At 35.0% G+C, this 15,506-nt stretch overlaps 1 long non-coding RNA gene across 1 annotated transcript in view; it reads left to right on the forward strand.

The window, feature by feature from the left end:
* The window catches only part of LOC102492741 (uncharacterized), a 37,556-nt gene extending 23,652 nt beyond the window's left edge, over positions 1-13,904 (forward strand). Inside the window, exon 4 of the long non-coding RNA XR_003548408.1 lies at positions 13,818-13,904. This is a non-coding gene — a long non-coding RNA (uncharacterized LOC102492741). The remainder of the gene's footprint in view (positions 1-13,817) is intronic.
* The last annotated feature ends 1,602 nt before the right edge of the window (positions 13,905-15,506 follow it).

A 15,506-nucleotide genomic window follows, 5' to 3' on the forward strand; every position in this document is an offset into this window, starting at 1 on the left:
ATGGCCATCCCCCCTGGGGGGGTGATTTCTCACTTTCTGCCTCTCTGTCTCTGTCTGGCAAGTGCATGCGCCCAATAGCGAAAACCTCTCAAAAAAATAATAATAATGAGATCTTGTTATTTAGCACTAAGTGGACAATTCGAGATGTTACAATGCTAAGGTTATGAAACCAGCTTCCTTTTTGACATAGTTATGGCAAGCCAGTGTGTTGACCTTCCACTGCAGTGACTGTGAGTGCTTGGGCTGACAACACTCAGTAGTTGGGCTAAACTAGTTTAATATGAAATAGAAAAATAATATAATAATTATAACTTTAAAAAATATAACTTATATAGCCTACTGAATGTTTTTGTGTTTTATTTGATACTTATAACAACTATAGGAGACAGTTTTTTTTTTTTGAGGGATTTTTGCTATAGGGCGCATGCTCTTGCCAGACAGAGACAGAAAGTAAGAAATCTCTCCCCAGGGGGCATGGCCACTCTGTAATCCCTTCTCCTTTCGGGATCTTGGGCACACATGCACATGTGCCCGGCGTGAGTTTTAAGCCACCAGGTCCAGTATGCGACCCGCCGTTGACTACATGGGAGTTCAGCGACATAGCCATTATGCTAACTGCTGGTCCCATGATGCAGCCAGCTTTGATCTGTTTATTTATTTCATTAATTTTGTGTCGGTTCCTAATGAATTTTGACTAGCTCTTGAGCCATGGTACCTTTTGAAATGAAATTGATGAGAAGGTAGAATAAATACCGTTAACTTATATTAGTGAAGCATTATTTTTCAGAGTAAATTTAGAAGGATAATCCACTTCTTGAACAAAGCACTAAGGCATAATATAGCAATATAAAAAATAGAAATTGGATCTTTGTTTTAGAAAAATTGCTTGATGTAGTTGATTGCTTGAAAATAAGTTGTCTCAAAATATGTGTATTTGAGGAATAAAGTAATGAATGTTGATTTTCAACATTTCATTTTAATATTCACTTCAATGTGTATTTATTCCCCAAATATGCCTACTTGGAATACTTTACAGAGCTGCTATAAGATTGTATCTTTTGATACAAATGCTGTGATTAACAGCATTCTATTTAAAGCTAAGGAATTAGTCAGAATTTTAAAGTTGAACCATACATATTAAAATTTTATGGTACAAAAGATCTGGCGATTTTCATTTTCAGTTTAATCCATGGAGATTATAGCCACGAATGAAATCTATGCATCTTTTTGCATGTCTAAGATGAATCTGTCTACACTGTGCAACACTCAGTAGCATGTTTAGGCAATGTGGTGCTCTAGTATAACGTAGATGTATAGACTTTTCAGTTAGACCAGAGTTAATTTGAAAAACATTTCTATTTTTCAAGTTCACTGAATCTGAACTAGTTTCTTAACTTCACTGAGCTTATTTCCATTCGTAAAATGGAGATCATAATACCATCTCAAATGATTCCCATGGGAATTAATTAAATAATGAAAGCAACATCCACTGTGTTTAGAATAGGGTTCTGTCAAAGGAAAGTCAAGTCAGCCACCTCGCACCATGTGCAACACATTACCATAAACTAAGGTGGATTTGCAGTCAAGAAAGCATTTAATTTAAGGGCTAAAACAGAAGTTTTCCTATATCATCTATATCTGTCTATATAAGCTATGTGCTATCTCTGTTTCTTCATCACTATACCCATTATCTAGCTATATACTCTTCCGTAAGAATAGATGCTTCCTTCAAATTAAATTGTTAAAAATTTTATTTATTATTATTATTTTTTTTAACTTGCTATAGAGCATGTGCATTCACCAGAGAAAGGCAGAGAGAGAGAGAGAGAGAGAGAGAGAGAGAGAGAGAGAGAGAGGAGAGAGAAAGCCACCAGTTCCAGGCCTCAAACTGTGATCAGTCCTGTGGGAGACCAGCACCCTAACCACCATATCACCTGCTGGCCCCCTCAAATTAAATTTTAATTTAAATATGAACATGTAAAACTGTAAACTTTAAGAGACAGGTGGGTTTCTCAGAAACAGAGCTGTGTAACACAGAGGAGGGTGGTTTTTAAACTACTGGGTTAAATAAGTGTTGTGGTTCATGTATTCAACTCAGTATAACAAAGCTTTGCAATCATAGTTTCTCAGACTTCATTTGTTGCAGGAATAATTGACACCACATATCAATAATAACTCAAATTTTATTGGTTCAGTTATCCAATTTGCTATTGAAGGGTCTTATTACTCTCCCCAAATGCATTTCTATGAATCTCTAACAATAAATTACATTTGATAATGTTATAAGTATTCTGTACTTTTAAAATAAGAAATAAATATAATTTCATTCCAAAAAAGTTCTAGTGCTTCCTAACTCCCTTGTACCTGTATCCGTTTAACTAGATACATTTAGGACTTCAAGGGAGGGGAAGAAAATGTCAAGAAAAAAAGTTGCTATTATTTTGGAAAAATACAAATTCATAAGTTCCATGAAGGGAATGTAAAAGTATAGGGACATTCAGGTTTAGGTTCAGTGTCCCATTTTTTTCTTTCTTTTTTTTATTTTTTTGAGAGATTTTTGCTATAGGGGATGTGTGTTCATCAGAGAGACAGAGAAAGACAGAGGGACAGAGGCAAAATTGAGAAATGAAATCCCACCCCAGGGAAGATGGCCAAGCCAAAATCCCCCACCCCAGGGAAGATGGCCAAGCCAAAATCCCTTCTCCTCTATTCTCCTCTCAGAGTGTTGGGTACACATGCAAATGCACCTGGCATGAGTTTTAAGCCACCTAGTCTGGGACTTGAACTGCAGTCAACTATATGAGAGTTCAGCAACATAACCATTACACTATCTGCTCATCCTATGTCCCATTTCTTTAGTTTGTTTGCTTTTGAGAGAGTTTTTTGATATAGGGCACGCATGCTTGCCAGAAAGACAGAAAGAGAGAGATGAAGTGAGAAATCATCCTCCAGAGGGGATGGCTACACCTCAATCCCTTCTCCTCCATTCTCCTTTTACAATTTGGGTCTTACATACTCATATACCCAGAGTGAGTTTCAAGCTGCCAGATCTGGGACTTGAACCATGGTCAGTCAAATGGGAGTCCAGCACCTTAATCACTCTACCACTCGAAGGCCCCCATGCTCTCTAAAAGTCTGAAGTACTTTAATATAATTGATGAAGTCCAGAAAATGTGGGTACTTTCAACATAATTCATATATAATTTACTTTCACAATATATTGGTGATAGTGTCTTTCTACTTCCTCAATTTTATTATTTCCATTTAAACTTCTGTGTACATCTCCACAGTAAGTATGAACAAAAGAAAATATCTCTGTTGTGACTTAAAACAGATAATTATTCTAAATATGTTTTCCCTGCAATTTGAACATTCATGAGCAACAAGACTACTGAAATCCAGCTATGCATTATGATAGCTTTTTAGAAGTAATATTACTAGGCAACATTGTAGTGAGTCTTAGTTCTGCTTGGAATACCATATTTGCATGGGGTTTTTCTATTGAAATGGAATGTATGCACAGTACAATTTTTCCCTCATTAAAGAACAGAACATTCTGCTTCATTTCCACCTCCTTCGAATTTCATCTTTGCACCAAGACCCTACTGACTTAAAAATTATATATGTGTGTGTGTGTGTGTGTGTGTGTGTGTATTCCATTGGGTGTTGCATTAGATAAAGTTTACCAAATTAGGCTTAAACCTTAAAGATACTACTCAAATTTTTCCTTGTCACTGTCTATCTACCCTGTTCTGTTTATTAGTAGAGAGTATTTTTTAGCACAAACAGTAAAATTCTCAACCTATTCCAAAAAACATCCCATCTCCCATATTACATTTGTAAACTGGTCAGTTTAATCAACTTCACAGTGAATTATCAAATTGCTAGTTGAGACAAACTACTCTGATCATGTATTAACAACATTAAATGTACACACAGAAGGCTCATTTTTGCTTATTTTCAGAATGTCAAAGATGTCACTTTTAGAGATGTGGTAGACTGCAACAAGAGCCATTCATACCTTCCTGTATGATCTGGTTAATTACTTTGTATTTTCTCTCCATGAGAGGTGGCGTTATTCCCCATCTTAAATCCAAACTTGCCCTCTGACTTGTTTCAGCCAATAGAATGCAGCAGATGCAATACAACATTTTTGAATCTTGTCCTCAAGAGTGCACAATATTTCTGCTCATTACATTGGAATACTATCAAACTACCTGCCATATGACTGCACTGTGTTGACATTCCAGGAAATGAGAGGTTGTATGGAGATGGGCTGCACTGTCTTAGTTTAGACCTTCTTTGACCAGCTAGTATCCTGCTTACCAATGAGCTAACTGCAGGTGCATGAATGGGCCAAGCCAAGATGAATAGTGCTGTCAGGCTAACTCACAGACTTATAAGCCATATAAAGAGTTGTTCTGATAAGGCACTTAGTTTTGGGGGCATTTTATTATGTGGCAATAGATAAGTGATACAGAAGGATTTGTACCTTATCAAGAAAAATTCATCCTGATGGCCCTGGCACTATAAATGGAATTTAATTTTATATAAGAGAGGTGTTAAGTCAAGAAAACACTAACAAATTCAAGTATGAAAAATACAATAGGAATGGTGACAATATTCATTCAAAGCTAGTCAATATCAAAATGGCAAATGAATGGATTTCTTTCAGTTTTTGAAGTGATCACAACAATATAATGGGAAAAGAGCATTGTGAAAAAGTTGACTTTACTGTTCTCTGCACAATAAGCAGGTACAAAATAAAGATAGTCTTAGCAGGAATTTTCTATCTGTAATTAAAACATCCACTAGGAACTTTGGGCTCACTGGTTCTGATCAGAATGCAAAATGTAGCATTTTACTTAATAATACTTGAACCTGCTTTCCTTGGTCAAATGTTCATACCATCTAGGTAAGGAGCTGAGATGACCAATGGAAAATTACCAGTGTTCTATTTCATCAGTGCTTCCTCCTGCATTTTGCTAAACCCAAAGCATTGGTTCATAAGCCTAGGATGTTATAAATGGGTTAGAATAATTGTTAGAGAAAAATTATCTGATTCTCTGAAGAATTCCACAAGTGTCAGTCATCCTCATGTGGCCATGTGTGTGTAAATAGATGATGATGTAGTTGACTATGATAATCATAGTTGATCATGATAATGATATCATACCTTCTTACACAAGAAAACTGAAAATTTAGTGATAAATAATACCTTTTTTTTACACAAGAAAAATGAAAATTTACCTGTAAATGTAACATTAGTGAAAGCACAAGTCATGGTTCTCAAACCTTTTTGTTCTGAGGGGAATGAAAGCTATGTACAATTTCTTACATTGCCTCAGAACTTCTCTTAACATAATTAATCTCCTGTATAACACTAGCTATCTGAAGAGCTAATGAAGAGCAATTGCATTTAGTTTTATTCTCATGTGTTAGTAGCAGGAATTCACATTTTCAAAAGTCTTTATTGCCTGAGAGTTAGTCCTTAAAAGCTTGCACGAAGTAGCTCATGTGTAGTAGCATCAGGAGAAAGGGGGGGCTTCTTGAAATATCTTTTTCCATCTGCTATTCTGGTCCATCGTGGTCTTTTTTATCTCCTTCAATTGATGGATATCATGAATGATTGAAAGAAGGAACTGACAGAGAACAACTTCTAAAAATAACTGTTATCCTTGAAAAGACATCCTGATATGAAAATAAGATAGTGAGTTCCCAGGAAAAAATGTGCTAATTTAGGCTGTATCTTGATGAAGTAAAATCATCCATCTACACTGTATTATAAGGATGTGTCAAAGACTAATGAGAACTGAAGTAAATTCTCATTTAAATAGAAAATGACTTATGACAATGGGTCTTAAGAAAGGGTGATTTTTGCCTTCCCCTGAAACATTTGGAAATATGTGGAGACATTTTTGGCCATCACAGGGGATGCTACATGGAATTGAGCACATAAATGCAAGGAATGCTGCACAACACATTCCAACAAACAGGATGGCTCTCCACAACATCATGTAGTCCAAAACGCCAGTAGTGCTAATGTTGAGAAATCCCAATTTAGATTGTACATTCTTGTTCAATGCAAATTTTGTGTATTCATTCTAACATCTGACAGGCTTTCATGATCTAAAAAGGGAAGTAAATGCATCAGTAAGTAGGCTCAGGAGTCAAACTTTCTGTTTTCAAATGCTGGTTCTACTCTTATAAGGTCTATAAATTTGAACAAAATTTATAATTTTCCCACCTGTAACATAACATAATAATTTCTCATAGAAGTTCATAGGATGATAAAGTAAGTTGTAGTCAAATGCATTGAAGTAAGTGGTACATGGGACAATCATTGGCGTAATGGTCATGTTGCTGAACTTCCATGTAGCCTATTGCTGTTCAAGTCCCAGACCAGGCAACTTAAAAAAAATCACTCTGGATATGTATACTTGTGTGCCCAAAATCCTAAGAGGAGAATGGAGGAGAAGGGGGGGTGATTTTTTTGTTTACTGTCTCTCTGGTGAGAGCACACACCCTATAGCAATATTCTCTCTCTAAAAAAATGCCTGGCATATATAAGAACACTTATTAAGTAATATTTGCTATTATTATTTTAGAATAATAAAAATTGGTGAAAAGTATAGATACATTTCTAATGAATATTTGTATTCATATTCAAAATTATTTCTCTATGAAGATTCTAAGTAAAATATTTACAATCAAAATAAATAATGAGCCATTTATCCCAACTACTCAAAGGTAAACATCATTGGAGTCCACTTTTTAAATATACTTTACTTTTTAGAGCAGATTTTGGTTCACACCAAAATCAAACAGAAGATGCAGAAATTTCCTTTATATTCCCTAGTCCCACTATACGTGGCCTTTCCCATTAACGATAGCTCGCACCAGAGTAGTGCATGTCTTATAGTCCTTGAGTTAACATTTACTTCATCCCAGAGTTCACAGTTGACAGCAGGGTTCCCTCTTGCATATATTCTCTAGTTTGAATGATGTACAATTGCATGTGCCATTGCCATAGTATCATACAGAAGGGTTTCACTACCCTAAACATTCTCTATGCTCCCCTACTCATGCTTCCCTCCTTCTACCCACAAACCCTTGGGAAACCCTAACATTTTTACTGTCTGCTTGGTTTGTATCTTCTGGAATATTAGATTGTTAGAATCATACAGCATGTAGCTTTGTAAGATTTGTCTGTTTTACTTAGTTATATGTATTTATATTTCCTCTCTTTTTTTTTTTGCATGTGTGACTCGATAACTCATTTCGTTTTAGTGCCGAAAAATATTTTACTGTCTGGATATACTAGTATATTTATCCAGTAACCTACTGAAGGGCATCTTGGTTGTTTTCTAGATTTGGCAATTGTGAATAAACCTCTATAAACATCATGGGCAGAATTTTTGTGGACATATGTTTTCTACTCCTTCAGGGAAACACCATGGAATGTAATTGCTAGGTCATATGGTAAAAGTAAATACTGTCGTTGTATGTATATATGTATGTATTTATATATTTATTGTTTTGTTCTAGAACATGCTCACCAGAGAGAGACAGAGAATGAGAGCTACAGAGAAAGAAAAAGAAAAGTCAACCTCTAAACGGATGGCCATATTTGAATCCTTTGTCCTCCATTATGTTCTTCAGTTTTTGGAACACACTCACTTATGCACACTTTTCTCGCTGCTGGGTCTGAGACTTAAACCAGGAAGTCAGCTATGTGGGATCACGTGACTTAATTTCATGCTGCTGGGTCTGGGATCCAGCTGCCTTAAACTTCATGCCTTTATTTGGGCCAGTTTAATTATATGTACACACACATATATATTATATGATATATGTGTGTGTATGTGTGTGTATATATATATATTTATATATACATATAATTTCCAAAGAGAGAGAAAGTGAGAAATCATCCCACAGGAGGCACGGCCATGCCACAATCCCTTTTCCACCATTTTATTCCCAGGATCTTGAGCACACATGCACATGATACTGGCGTGAGTTTCAAGCCACTGAGTTCAGGACTTGAACTATGGTCAGCCATGTGGAAGTCTAGTGACATAACCACTATACTATCTGCTGGCCCAAGATATATTTTAAAAATTACTGTTAAGAGTTCTTCTTTCTGTTATTTTGAAATGTTTTCATTAATCTCCAAGTGTTTTTAGATTTTCTAGCTATCACTCTGTTATTTATTTCTACTTTAATGCTCTTTTGGTCTTACAGGAGACACTACATGAAGTTCTCTGAATTTCTTAGATCTGTAGTTTATTCTGTTTTTTTTTCTTTTCTTTTTTTTCTTCTTTGCTTTTCAATTTTGAAAGTTTGAAAGTTTCTATTAGGAAGCCCTCAGAATCAGAAATTCTTTGCTTATCTATGTCTACACTGCTAATAAGCCCATGAAAAACATTTTCATTTCTGTTACAGTGTTTTTCATCTTTTTTGATGTTTTTCTTAGAATTTTTATCTTTTTTGGGGGGCAGAGATTTTCGCTATAGGGCATGTGTGCTCGCCAGACAGACAGAGAGAGACATAGAGACAGAAAGAGAGAAATCATCCCCCAGGGGAGATGGTCACGCCACAATCCCTTCTCCTCCATTCTCCTCTCGGGATCTTTGGCACGCACGCACACGTGCGTGTGTGAGTTTTTAAGCCACCAGGTCCGGGACGTGAACTGTGGTCGACTACGTGGGAGTCCAGCGACATAGCCATTACGCTAACTGCTGGTTCCCAGAATTTGTATCTTTCTACTTATATGCCCAAGTGTTCTTTTATGCTATATTATTTATCCATTACAGCTGTTAGTATCTTAATCATAGGTTAAATTCAATTCCTAGTCTGATAATTCCGACATCCACAAAACATCTGTGTCCAGTTTTGATACTTGTTTTGTCTCTTTACATGTGTGCCTATTAGTTTGCCATGTAATTTTCTTGTTATCTTGATGATGTACTGAGTAAAAAGAACTATTGCAAATGGGTAGTTGGTTATGTGATAGGACAGTGTGGGAGAAGGGGGAGTCATTCATAATCCCATGAGTAGGTCTCAAGTCTCTATTTGAAACTGTGCCTCTGGACTATGTGAAAAGTATGAGTGCTTTGTAGTTCCATGCTCCCTCTTAGGTCACATAGTTTGTCCTTCTCCCACATGGGAGCCTGTGGGAAGTCAAAGTTGGAATTTTCCCTTTTTCTATTATTATTTTAACTTTTTAAATATTATCACCAGAGAGAGAGAGATACAGAGACAGGGAGACATAGAGAGCATCTCCATGTGGCAGAGCCACACCACAAACCTTTCTCCTTTATGTCTCCACCTTGTCAGAATTGTGTACATGAACACACACTTACCCATCATGTTTTTCAAACCACAGGGCCTGGATTCTAACCACGTACATGGCCATGTGGGATCTGACTGTCTTAACCATAGGGCCACAGGCTGACCTGGTATTTTCTTTATTCTATGAGGAAGACTAGAGTGGGCTGGAGTTGGGTATTTCTTCTCCCAGGTCAGTTAGACTAATAAAACCATAGCAGTTTAGGATCTGGTTAAATGGTTTTTCCTGAAGGCAGAAATTGTTAAGAACAGAATGCTCTGGTGTATTTAAAAATGGCTACTTTTCCCTTCCTTTGGCAGAAGCATGAGAGGATTTTTCTCTGATGATCACTGTGAGAACTTTGTCACTCTCTTGGAGGTAAAATTCACTAGAGTGAGGTAAACCTCTGTACATGATTGGGTTTCCCTGGAATATTTGACTCTCAGGTTTGTTCAAATTGAACTTGTAGCAGTTTGTCAATGACAGTTGTAAGTTTTCTCCAGCGTGGGTTCCAGTGGAAGTTTCTGTACATGGGTTTCTTCTCTAAAAATTGTGATTCTCTGCCTGTCTCCAATTTATGATACAGTGGTTTGCCCTGCAAAATCACTTCTCTTATGAATCTAGGAAGAGTTGTTGGTTTTCAAATTTGCTCATCTTTTTACTTGTTAGGATGGTATAGCAACTTCCAAGATCTTTATATACTAGACCAGAACCTGGAAGTTCAACTTCATTTTTTTAAACATAAAACGTAACTCACGCCAGGCGCGTGTGCGTGCGTGCCCAAGATCCTAGGAGGAGAATGAAGGAGAAGGGATTGCAGCGTGGCCATCCTTCCGGGGGTGATTTCTGACTTTCTCTCTCTCTGTCTCTCTCTGTCTTTCTGGCGAGCACACGTGCCCTGTAGCAAAAACCTCTCCAAAGAAAAGGAAAATATTTCACATTGAAGAGTGGCATAATCTCTCTCTCTCTCTCTCTTTCTCTCTCTCTCTCTCTCACACATACACACACACACACACAGAGGTCGTAAGATATTGCAAATTATATTATATTATATTATATTATATTATGTTATTTGTAGTATGTGTATTATATGTAGTACTCTCTTTCTAAGCCTCTGTTTATCTTTTTTTATTTTTTACTGTTTTCTCACAGATAATCTACAATTTATGCATTAAATTATTTGCATTTTTATAACTCCATCTTAATAAATGAGAAAACATCGCTTTTTGAAGTGGCTCTTTTAAGTTTTGACTAGAGCATAATGACCACTTAATAAATGCTTTCAGACAAAGGAAATGATTAATTAACCTATTGATATAAGATAAAAAGAGGAAATTCTTACATTCATTGAAAATATCATCCAGGTGTCATAAAAAAGTACTGTTTTTTGTATGCTTCTACCTTAAATGTGCATATACAACATTTGGAGTCCTGTTAAAATAAAAATTTATTTAATTGGTCTAGAGTAGGTATGAGACAAGTTTCTTTTAAATTATTTTATTTGACTTCATTTATTTATTTATTTTATTTTCATTTGATAAAATAGAGACACAGTGAGAGAGAGGAAGAGAGAGGGAAAGTGAGAAAGCAAGTCACCAGGTCCAGGACTCGAACCACATTTGACCATGTGGGAGTCCAGCTCCCTTAACCACCACACCACCTGCTGGTTCCAAGATAAGTTTCTAACTAGTTCTCAGGTGACACCAAAACTGCTGATTCATAACCACAGTTGGCTTAACAATACCTTAACAACAGGATTTCTCTTAAAACTATGCAGAAAATATAAAGAAATAGCATGAACAAAGTCCCTCATGTAGAAAATTATTGGTTACTTTTAGCCACAAGGAATTATTTCAATTTTGTGGTTACACAGGATTTCTAGAGGGAAATGTATGAACTAACACTAAAAAGATAAGTTAAATCTATAATAGTGAAGATATTGACAATTATGGTGAGAAATTTATAACTAGTTAAGCTGGCAGTGACAATTAATTCTGTTTGCTTAAATAATGGAACTGGAACTGTAATGTGTGTGTGTGAGAGAATTCATTTTGGTTCTCTGAATTGTGAAAAAAGGCAAATGAAAAACATTTTGGCAAAATATCAAAGGGAAATCAGGCATGATGGCACCTGAGGGATGAGTTGCTGAAATTCAATATTGGTATTTGAGTATTAAGAGAGTATCTTCAAGTTGTTGCAGTGAAAAATGTTCCCTCCCACCTATATCTCATGTATTTGGAGTCAATAAAATACCAGTTTGGCCTAAGTTTGGTTCATAAACATATTTTCCATTGTTTTTGTACTTATTTAGTTTAGTAATATGTAGATTTATTTCCTGCTGGACCCACTTGGGCTGAATTAGAAACAAACAAACCAACACAGACCCAATTCAGTTAATAGCCCAGTAAACAGTTTTGTATTTGCTTTGGTTAGGGGCAAAGAGCTCAACAAATATATTGAGTTTATTTCAGATTTTGCTTTAATTTTCGGTTGAATCATTGAATTAAAATGCTGATTGGAACATCCAGCACGGATTTGGAAGCATTCAAGTACACATGCTAAACTACAAAATCTCTGGACTGAGACTGGTTAACTTGTGGGCGCTTATCTAGTGATTGCAATTCAGCAGGGGAATCCCAGTGGTGTCTGTGATTCAATATGTATATGCCCAAAAGGAAATGTGCTAAGTAGAATTTGCCTAAGCTGTGTAGGTTGGTGAGTGAAGAGAACCTGAGGGGCTGGTGTTAAATAACAATACACATTTCTCAGCCTTGTGTTGTGTAATTGCAAAATAAATCAGAGCATTTTTTTTTTATTGCTGCTGAAGCCAAGTTCATCTGTTTGATGATTCTCTAAAAACTTCTTCAGTCTTGGAAGATAAACTATGGAAATCACCTTACAAAGTTTGCTATGGTGGAGGAAGAAAAGATGAACAATTTTTTTGTGGGTGTATATTAGTTGTGTCTGAAACTGAAAACAGAATCAGAATCCATTATTGGCCAATGGACGGAACCAAGTTGGATGAAATTCCTTTTACTTATTTTCTGGACTAAATTATCTTGAATAATTGAATAATTATCTTGAACTCAGTGTTGCTTCAAGGTTTTTTGAATATTCCATACAGTCTATCTAATGCAGTGCTCACAAAGTATCTACTTAAGAGATGTTTGTGGGATTGCATGAAAATGAATTACTCATCTCATTCACCTTTCTGGAAATGAAAGCTGAATGGCTTTCATCACTCTCTAGGTTTCCAGGAAATCAATATGGGAGGAACAAGAAGAGAGAATGGAGAGACAGACTTACTTAGTTCAAATCCCAGTTTTCTATTTGCTGTGTGCGTGATCTTGAGAAAATTATTTAAATTCTCTTTAAGCTGATTTCTTCAACTGTAAAGTAAAAATAATAAAATCTATGCTGTAAATATTGGTATGAGGATTAGAGACAAAGTAAATAAAGTGCCTACCTTAGTTTTCGATTCATAGCTCTTATTAAGATATGATCTTCATATCTTTAGTTTTCAACATGACCAAGTAACCAATTCATATGCAACAAGACATGGTTATTATTTTTAAGTCATTTAATCGCTCCTTGTTTCTTAGTCTGTAAAGACATCTAGAGTTACATTGGGGTGAAAAAGTGAAAAACTAAAAAGTGAAATAAGCATTCAAATCAGTGAGTGTGGTGAGGTTTCATGAGAGAATATTGAAGATGATGAAAAATATGATTTTTGTTTTGCTGGAAATGGATAACAGATAATACCTCACATTTTAAATGCTTTTTAGTGGAAAAGCAAAACTAAAGCAGTAAATACACTACTTAAAGCCTACTTTCAAGGTCAACATGATGATTTTTTTTTTAGTTTCTGTCTACCACTGAGAAATTTTTATGAGGATAAACAACATATGATTCAGACACTTAAAAACCTTCTTAAAGATAACAGAATCATCTTTTACATGACCTTCTAACGTCTAAGATCACAAAGTAAACTTATTCTTAATTAAGTGTTTTGATAACTTCTTCTAGCTAAGCTACTAATTTTAGGAGAAACTTCTTTTTTTTTTAAAGACTTCATTTAACTTTATTTATTTATTTAAATTTTGACCAGAGAGGGACAGAATGAGAAACAGCAAGAGAGGGAAAGTGAGAAAGCAAGCTACCAGGTCGAAGACTTGAACTGTGACAGCCATGTGAGAGTCCAACACCCTTAACCACCATGCCACCTGCTAGCCTTAGGAGAAAGTTCTAATAGGATAATTATATACTATATTGATATAGAATTTTTACTCTACAAACAGTATATCTATTAGACGTAAGTTTATAGGATCCAGAGCATTATTTTATTTAAATGATTATCGACTTTGATGTTTTCTATGTTTTTATCTTTAGAACGTACTTCAGTTAAGGCTAAGATATATTAAATTCTGTATTTTTCGTCAGGAACACAACACCTAATTATAGCACTATTTTATGATTTGGTTTCTAGGAACACACTGTGGTAAGAAGAATGAAATGGAATTTCCTAAAACACAACAACAACAACAAATTAAACAAATAAAAAAAAATCTATGTAGAAGAATAGGTATGTGACTTTTACAGAAGATGACAAATTAATGGGTAATTACTATGTGAATTATATGAGGTTCTTAAGAGGTACATATATTAAGTTGTGTTTTTTTATTTTTTACATTTAATCATGCTCATAATTTGATGTGATTGTGGTTCCATTTGTGACAGCATTCTGTTATTAAACTTGAATATTAATCCATCCATGTAATCAAACTCTAAATAGTCAATGTTAACATGACAGTGTTAAACTAAGATTACTTTAAATTTTTGGTCATATTTTGTTTCTGATATATAGGTTGGGACTTAAAAAAAAAACTTAAGAATATAAAAATTCTTAAATTATAACCGTCAAAGTCCAAAAATTGGGAAGAATATAATGAAAGTTATAAAGTCATTGAATATATTTTTTAGCTTTTTTGAGTAAAGTCATGATTAAATAGAATCAAGATATATTTTTAAAAGTTGTTTTATTTTTTAATTTGACCAGAGAGAGATAGAGGGAAAGTGAGAAAGCAAATTGCCAGGTCTGCGACTCAACAGCAGTCGGACATGTGAGAGTCCAGTGCCTTAACCACCATGAACCTGCCATCCCCGAAGATATATTTTAATATGTATTTATCTACAGAAGTGTTAACTGAAAAAATGCTTGATTAAAAAACTATAATGGGATTAACCAATGGCATGGCAGTTAAAGTGGGTGGGTCTCACATGGCCAACTGTGTGGTTGAAGTTGTGGACCTGACAGGTTCAAATACATACCTGGTGTGTGTGTGTGTGCACACCCAAAATCCCAGGAGAAGAATGGAGGAGAAGAGACGATGTCATAATAGTACCCCCTACGTGGTGTTTTCTTATATTTTTCCTCTCTCTATCTCTGGAAAGCACACATTTTCTATGATTAATCTAAAAAAATAAAACTATAGTGATGAAATATGACTTAAAAGTATTTAAGATATTTTGAACCTAAAATAAGTGGCCAATTTTTAAAGTTTTTAAAGTTAAATTCACATGATTTAAAATCACTGATTTACAAATTCTTTGTATATTGAAGTGCAAGAGAATTTAGAGACTATTTAGTCAAACACAAAACAATACATTTTTTCCTGCATCACATGGAAAAATGATCATTTAGCCTTTTCTGGAATATTTCCAGGGAAAGAAGAGCTTGCTGCTACCATTTTTCAAAAGCTTTGCTCAAATATTCTTCCTCATATTGATTTGATATTAAACTCTGTATCATTTATCACTATTCATCTTAAAGAAAAAAAAATCATGAACATTGTGTAAGTGAACTACAAATATTTTTTACCTGTAAATTCTATGTCTGTTTGTATAGTTTTATAAAAGAAATCTAATTTGTTTTCCATTTGGCAGGTCTTCACTGGTTCTAATGTGCCCATAAAATGTTTTTTTATCCAGAATAAAAATACTCAGAAAAGTAAGATATGAACAGTTTGATCAAAGTTTTTACATTTCTGATTGTATTGTAGAGCAGACAGCATAAATAATCTTCCCTCTTGAAATGACTTAAAAATAGTACTACAGATAGGATATTTAGGGCAACTTTATTCATAATTGTCAAAACTTGGAAGAAACCTTCAATAGG

The sequence above is a fragment of the Tupaia chinensis genome, unplaced genomic scaffold, assembly GCF_000334495.1.
Source record: "Tupaia chinensis unplaced genomic scaffold, TupChi_1.0 Scaffold149807_1, whole genome shotgun sequence".
Classification (NCBI taxonomy): domain Eukaryota; kingdom Metazoa; phylum Chordata; class Mammalia; order Scandentia; family Tupaiidae; genus Tupaia; species Tupaia belangeri.